The following is a 7,500-nucleotide window of genomic DNA, read 5'->3' as shown; positions in this document are numbered from 1 at the left end:
ATTACACACCACTAACAGTGGAGTCTCCGCCTCCTTCTCCTCCACACAGCAGAACTTCTCGTCCACCGCTCACTGCAGGGGATAGGACCACACGGCTGTCAATCATCATCCTACTACACACACACCACTAACAGTGGAGTATTCTCTGGCCAGCGGCTGTTCTGAACTAGGATGTGTGTGTAGTTCATTTTTCATTATGTTGTTCTGTCAGTGTGTTGTTTACGACTGTATGTGTAGTAGTGTGTGTGTTGTTCTGTCAGTGTGGTGTTTATGACTGGATGTGTAGTAGTGTGTGTGTTGTTCTGTCAGTGTGTTGTTTATGACTGGATGTGTGGTAGTGTGTGTGTTGTTCTGTCAGTGTGGTGTTTATGACTGGATGTGTGGTAGTGTGTGTGTTGTTCTGTCAGTGTGTTGTTTATGACTGGATGTGTGGTAGTGTGTGTGTTGTTCTGTCAGTGTGTTGTTTATGACTGGATGTGTAGTAGTGTGTGTGTTGTTCTGTCAGTGTGGTGTTTATGACTGGATGTGTAGTAGTGTGTGTGTTGTTCTGTCAGTGTGGTGTTTATGACTGGATGTGTAGTAGTGTGTGTGTTGTTCTGTCAGTGTGGTGTTTATGACTGGATGTGTAGTAGTGTGTGTGTTGTTCTGTCAGTGTGGTGTTTATGACTGGATGTGTAGTAGTGTGTGTGTTGTTCTGTCAGTGTGGTGTTTATGACTGGATGTGTAGTAGTGTGTGTGTTGTTCTGTCAGTGTGGTGTTTATGACTGGATGTGTAGTAGTGTGTGTGTTGTTCTGTCAGTGTGGTGTTTATGACTGGATGTGTGGTAGTGTGTGTGTTGTTTAGGGCTGTCTTAAATACTTCGAAGCTTCGAAGCTTCGTTCGATGGCTCAAGCTTCGAACATAAAAAAAAAATCGAAGTTAAAATATATATATATAAAAAAGAAATTCAAAAAAGAAAATTTCAATTTTTTTTTTACTTCGATTTGTGTGTGTGTGTGTGTGTGTGTGTGTGTGTGTGTGTGTGTGTGCGTGCGCGGGGCCATTGGGTGGGGCCGGGGGACAAATACACTGGAGGAAAGTAACCCAGCTCAGCACTGCCCAAATTATATCATCACTATTGCCTGTTTGAAGGATATCATCCTCAAACACATATACACCTACATGCCTTGTAGAATTCCACACATAAGAAAGAAAGATACTGGGATGAATAAACAAAATAGGAAATAAAATGTAGAAATGCATGCAATACATAAATAAATATGAATCTCCATATATGAAATATAACATTTAGATAAGGTGCTACTGAGATGTTTTGGTGAGTTCTTTGTTTTTTTGTGAAAGTAGCCCTTCTTAAAAATGCATGAACATTCACTGATAATTGGTCTGTAGTGGAGTCTACAAGGTCTACATTGCCGGACCATGTAGAATCCGAACCTTGTAGACTGACATAATTCTGTGCATAGTTTAGTCTACACAGGCCATATTTCAAATAATCAAAATCTTACTTCATTCATCTTAAACATTCTTGATTTGGGGGATTGGTAGTTCCCATGAAATCTGAAGTTGTTCAAACGACAACAGCGATCCACCTTGAATTAAATCACACAGCCGAGTGAAACCTTGTTGGCTGCGTCACAGTCACGAAAGGGGCTACTTAATTCATTAATCCAATCCACTTTATTTATAGAGCACATTTAAAAACAACACAGTTTACGAAAGTGCTGTACAAGTCCCACAACATAAGATAAAAAAAAAATAAAAAAAAAAAAAAAAATTCGAAGCTTCGAATTAAAATCGAAGCTCGGCCCCGAAGCTTCGATTGCCAAAAAAAGCTTCGAAGGTCAGCCCTATGTTGTTCTGTCAGTGTTGTGTTTATGACTGGATGTGTAGTAGTGTGTGTGGTGTTTATGACTGGATGTGTAGTAGTGTGTGTGGTGTTTATGACTGGATGTGTAGTAGTGTGTGTGTTGTTTATGACTGGATGTGTAGTAGTGTGTGTGGTGTTTATGACTGGATGTGTAGTAGTGTGTGTGGTGTTTATGACTGGATGTGTAGTAGTGTGTGTTGTGTTTATGACTGGATGTGTAGTAGTTGTTTTGTTGTTGTTTTATTGTGGATCCCCATTAGTCTACACCAAAGTGAGACTACTCTTACTGGGGTCCAAACATAAAAAATACAAACACACACAAAAAAAGTAAAAATTTAATATAAAACCACAAACATTGAAGTACTCACAAGAAAACATCACAACGAACAAAACAGTGAATAAAAGCTCACTCAATATTCATAAGTTAGATATCACAATTCTCCAACCATAAAATACAAATTACATAGTCAGTCCATAAGAACAAAACAGTTCAAAATCATTTATATGATTTTAACTCATAATATAGCATAACTTTTCTCAAGTCACCGATCACCTTTATATTTCCATACTAATTTCCATAATAAGTCAATGACCAAAATGTTACTCATTATTCATGAGCGCAATTTTAAACTTTTATTTTTTTACATAAATTTGTTCCTTACCATAGTTATATTTCTGGGTATTTTATTCGAATAAGCAACTGCTCTATACATTACCGTCTTTTTCAGAGCATTTGTTTTTGGTAGAGGTAAAGTAAAGCATGAATCTAATGCTTGCCTTGTGCTATATCCATGTCTCATATTAGTTGGGTACAGTTGTGAGTGCAAACCCTCCGGTTTCCCAGTATTCCAGATATTAAACAAAAAAGTTACCAGGCTACATGCCATCCTCTGTTCCACTGTCATCCAGGTCAGCGCGGCATGCATCCCTCCAACACTACTCCTCACAGAGCAGTGCAGAGCGAGGCGTGCCGCCCTGTTCTGAGCCAACTGGAGTTTGTTCAGATCAAGCCTAGAGGCATTAGACCATATAGTAGGACAGTAGTCCAGGCGGGATAAGACCAAAGATTGTAGTATAAGCTTTGCTGTACCATTAGTCAACAGATTTCTACACCTTCTGATCATTGAAGTACCACAGCTCATCTTAGCCACCATATTGCTAATGTGTTTCGACCAAGAAAGTGTTTCATCTATTACAACACCCAGCAGTTTTGCCTCACTGACCTGTTCGATATCAGCACAGTTCAGAACTAGATTTTATTTAGGATTTGATCTAGATGTATATTTTGAGGCTATCATTATACTCTTGGTTTTTGCAACATTTAACTTTAACTTATTTGCACTTACCCAGTTGGTAGTAGTAGTAGTGTGTGTGTTGTTTATGACTGGATGTGTAGTAGTGTGTGTGTTGTTTATGACTGGATGTGTAGCAGTATGTGTGTGTGTTGTTTATGACTGGATGTGTAGCAGTACGTGTGTGTGTGTGTTGTTTATGACTGGATGTGTAGTAGTGTGTGTGTTGTTTATGACTGGATGTGTAGTAGTGTGTGTGTTGTTTATGACTGGATGTGTAGTAGTGTGTGTGTTGTTTATGACTGGATGTGTAGTAGTGTGTGTGTTGTTTATGACTGGACGTGTAGTAGTGTGTGTGTTGTTTATGACTGGATGTGTAGTAGTGTGTGTGTTGTTTATGACTGGATGTGTAGCAGCGTGTGTGTTGTTTATGACTGGATGTGTAGTAGTGTGTGTGTTGTTTATGACTGGATGTGTAGTAGTGTGTGTGTTGTTTATGACTGGATGTGTAGTAGTGTGTGTGTTGTTTATGACTGGATGTGTAGTAGTGTGTGTGTTGTTTATGACTGGATGTGTAGTAGTGTGTGTGTTGTTTATGACTGGATGTGTAGTAGTGTGTGTGTTGTTTATGACTGGATGTGTAGTGTGTGTGTGTTGTTTATGACTGGATGTGTAGTAGTGTGTGTGTTGTTTATGTATGCATGTGTATTAGTGTGTGTAGTAGTGTGTGTGCTGGTGTGTGTAGTAGTGTGTGTATTAGTGTGTGTAGTAGTGTGTGTATTAGTGTGTGTATTTATTAGTGTGTGTATTTATTAGTGTGTGTATTAGTGTGTGTAGTAGTGTGTGTATTAGTGAGTGTAGTAGTGTGTGTGCTGGTGTGTGTAGTAGTGTGTGTATTAGTGTGTGTAGTAGTGTGTGTAGTAGTGTGTGTAGTAGTGTGTGTAGTAGTGTGTGTATTAGTGTGTGTATTTATTAGTGTGTGTATTAGTGTGTGTAGTAGTGTGTGTATTTATTAGTGTGTGTATTAGTGTGTGTAGTAGTGTGTGTATTAGTGTGTGTATTTATTAGTGTGTGTAGTAGTGTGTGTAGTAGTGTGTGTAGTAGTGTGTGTATTAGTGTGTGTATTTATTAGTGTGTGTATTAGTGTGTGTAGTAGTGTGTAGTATTAGTGTGTGTAGTAGTGTGTGTATTAATGTGTGTGTAGTAGTGTGTGTATTAGTGTGTGTAGTAGTGTGTGTATTAGTGTGTGTAGTAGTGTGTGTATTAGTGTGTGTAGTAGTGTGTGTAGTAGTGTGTGTAGTAGTGTGTGTAGTAGTGTGTGTAGTAGTGTGTGTAGTAGTGTGTGTAGTAGTGTGTGTATTAGCGTGTGTAGTAGTGTGTGTAGTAGTGTGTGTAGTAGTGTGTGTAGTAGTGTGTGTAGTAGTGTGTGTATTAGTGTGTGTAGTAGTGTGTGTATTAGTGTGTGTAGTAGTGTGTGTATTAGTGTGTGTAGTAGTGTGTGTAGTAGTGTGTGTAGTAGTGTGTGTAGTAGTGTGTGTAGTAGTGTGTGTATTAGTGTGTGTAGTAGTGTGTGTATTAGTGTGTGTAGTAGTGTGTGTAGTAGTGTGTGTATTAGTGTGTGTAGTAGTGTGTGTGGTAGTGTGTGTAGTAGTGTGTGTATTAGTGTGTGTAGTAGTGTGTGTAGTAGTGTGTGTAGTAGTGTGTGTGGTAGTGTGTGTAGTAGTGTGTGTATTAGTGTGTGTAGTAGTGTGTGTAGTAGTGTGTGTAGTAGTGTGTGTAGTAGTGTGTGTAGTAGTGTGTGTATCAGTGTGTGTAGTAGTGTGTGTAGTAGTGTGTGTAGTAGTGTGTGTAGTAGTGTGTGTAGTAGTGTGTGTAGTAGTGTGTGTATCAGTGTGTGTAGTAGTGTGTGTAGTAGTGTGTGTAGTAGTGTGTGTAGTAGTGTGTGTAGTAGTGTGTGTATTAGTGTGTGCAGTAGTGTGTGTATTAGTGTGTGTAGTAGTGTGTGTAGTAGTGTGTGTAGTAGTGTGTGTATTAGTGTGTGCAGTAGTGTGTGTATTAGTGTGTGTAGTAGTGTGTGTAGTAGTGTGTGTATTAGTGTGTGTAGTAGTGTGTGTAGTAGTGTGTGTATTAGTGTGTGTAGTAGTGTGTGTATTAGTGTGTGTAGTAGTGTGTGTATTAGTGTGTGTAGTAGTGTGTGTGTAGTGTGTGTAGTAGTGTGTGTAGTAGTGTGTGTAGTAGTGTGTGTATTAGTGTGTGTAGTAGTGTGTGTAGTAGTGTGTGTAGTAGTGTGTGTAGTAGTGTGTGTAGTAGTGTGTGTAGTAGTGTGTGTAGTAGTGTGTGTAGTAGTGTGTGTATCAGTGTGTGTAGTAGTGTGTGTAGTAGTGTGTGTAGTAGTGTGTGTAGTAGTGTGTGTATTAGCGTGTGTAGTAGTGTGTGTAGTAGTGTGTGTAGTAGTGTGTGTAGTAGTGTGTGTAGTAGTGTGTGTATTAGTGTGTGTAGTAGTGTGTGTAGTAGTGTGTGTATTAGTGTGTGTAGTAGTGTGTGTATTAGTGTGTGTAGTAGTGTGTGTAGTAGTGTGTGTAGTAGTGTGTGTAGTAGTGTGTGTATTAGTGTGTGTAGTAGTGTGTGTAGTAGTGTGTGTATTAGTGTGTGTAGTAGTGTGTGTATTAGTGTGTGTAGTAGTGTGTGTATTAGTGTGTGTAGTAGTGTGTGTGGTAGTGTGTGTAGTAGTGTGTGTATTAGTGTGTGTAGTAGTGTGTGTATTAGTGTGTGTAGTAGTGTATGTAGTAGTGTGTGTAGTAGTGTGTGTAGTAGTGTGTGTGCTGGTGTGTGTAGTAGTGTGTGTAGTAGTGTGTGTAGTAGTGTGTGTAGTAGTGTGTGTAGTAGTGTGTGTAGTAGTGTGTGTATTAGTGTGTGTAGTAGTGTGTGTGCTGGTGTGTGTAGTAGTGTGTGTGCTGGTGTGTGTTGTAGTGTGTGTGCTGGTGTGTGAGTAGTGTGTGTATTAGTGTGTGTAGTAGTGTGTGTGCTGGTGTGTGTAGTAGTGTGTGTGCTGGTGTGTGTTGTAGTGTGTGTGCTGGTGTGTGTAGTAGTGTGTGTAGTAGTGTGTGTAGTAGTGTGTGTAGTAGTGTGTGTAGTAGTGTGTGTAGTAGTGTGTGTATTAGTGTGTGTAGTAGTGTGTGTGTGCTGGTGTGTGTAGTAGTGTGTGTGCTGGTGTGTGTAGTAGTGTGTGTAGTAGTGTGTGTAGTAGTGTGTGTAGTAGTGTGTGTAGTAGTGTGTGTAGTAGTGTGTGTATTAGTGTGTGTAGTAGTGTGTGTGCTGGTGTGTGTAGTAGTGTGTGTGCTGGTGTGTGTAGTAGTGTGTGTAGTAGTGTGTGTAGTAGTGTGTGTAGTAGTGTGTGTAGTAGTGTGTGTAGTACAGTGATGCCACAGATTACTTGTAAAAGTAATCCGATTACTGATTACTGATTACTCCTTTAAAAAGTAATCCAAGTTACTTTACTGATTACTTGATTATCAGAGTAACTTAGTTACTTTGAAAGTAACTAGGTTACGAAGTCGTCGTCGTTCCCCCAACCGTTTTTTTTTAAACGCTTTATTGAAAGTGCATAAATTGTTTTTAACTTGTTTCTCTGCACATAACGTAAATTGTTAAACTAGTGCTTCAGCTTCTGTACCATCAAGTATGGTAAAGCAACAGTCTATGATGCTCACAGCATTAGAGCAGCCAGCCAGTGGTTTTACAAAACCAGTGTATCCATTCACATCTAACAAATGCAGGCTGAACTATTCAATTATATCAACTGTAACTATTAAATTGTTTTTATAAATGTCTCTCTATAAACATACAATCAGTCTCTCTTTAACATGTAAATTAACTGTAAATCTGGCAAATAAGAGCTTTTGCTCTGCCACCATCAAATATACATTAATCAAAAGGGAAAGAAACAATCTCTCTCTTTTGCTGTTTGGCTGGCCTCCGAGTCCTCCTGTACCTACTAGTCGAAGCGTCGGCTAGTGTTGTGATTCCAGATGCTTTCAATGCAATTGGATGTGCTGTTTTTAGCGGTAGACAGTATTTTGTTTCCTCCGCATATGAACGTGAAGTAGTGACTGAGGCCCCGTTTAGACGAGCGTTTTTGGGATGGAAGTCTGAACAGAAACTCACTTTTAATTTTGCCAAGCGTTTTGGGGTGGAATTCTCCGACGACGGAGCCCTGCTGTCACACGATTGGCGCATATGTCACATGACGTGCTGTGAAGACCCGCCCTACTCTGCCTCTGATTCGCAGACTGTGGATGGGGAATGTGATTGTACCAAAGCAGAGTCACTCACAGACAGAG

At 39.6% G+C, this 7,500-nt stretch overlaps 1 protein-coding gene across 1 annotated transcript in view; it reads right to left on the bottom strand.

The window, feature by feature from the left end:
• Positions 1-7,500, bottom strand: part of pde4dip (phosphodiesterase 4D interacting protein) — a 133,171-nt gene that overhangs the window by 110,546 nt on the left and 15,125 nt on the right. The window lies entirely within an intron of this gene.

Source organism: Notolepis coatsorum (genome assembly GCF_963971535.1).
Source record: "Notolepis coatsorum genome assembly, chromosome: 2".
Lineage (NCBI taxonomy): Eukaryota > Metazoa > Chordata > Actinopteri > Aulopiformes > Paralepididae > Notolepis > Notolepis coatsorum.
The sequence above is the reverse complement of the archived record's forward strand: the minus strand, read 5'-3'. Positions and strand labels throughout refer to the sequence as shown.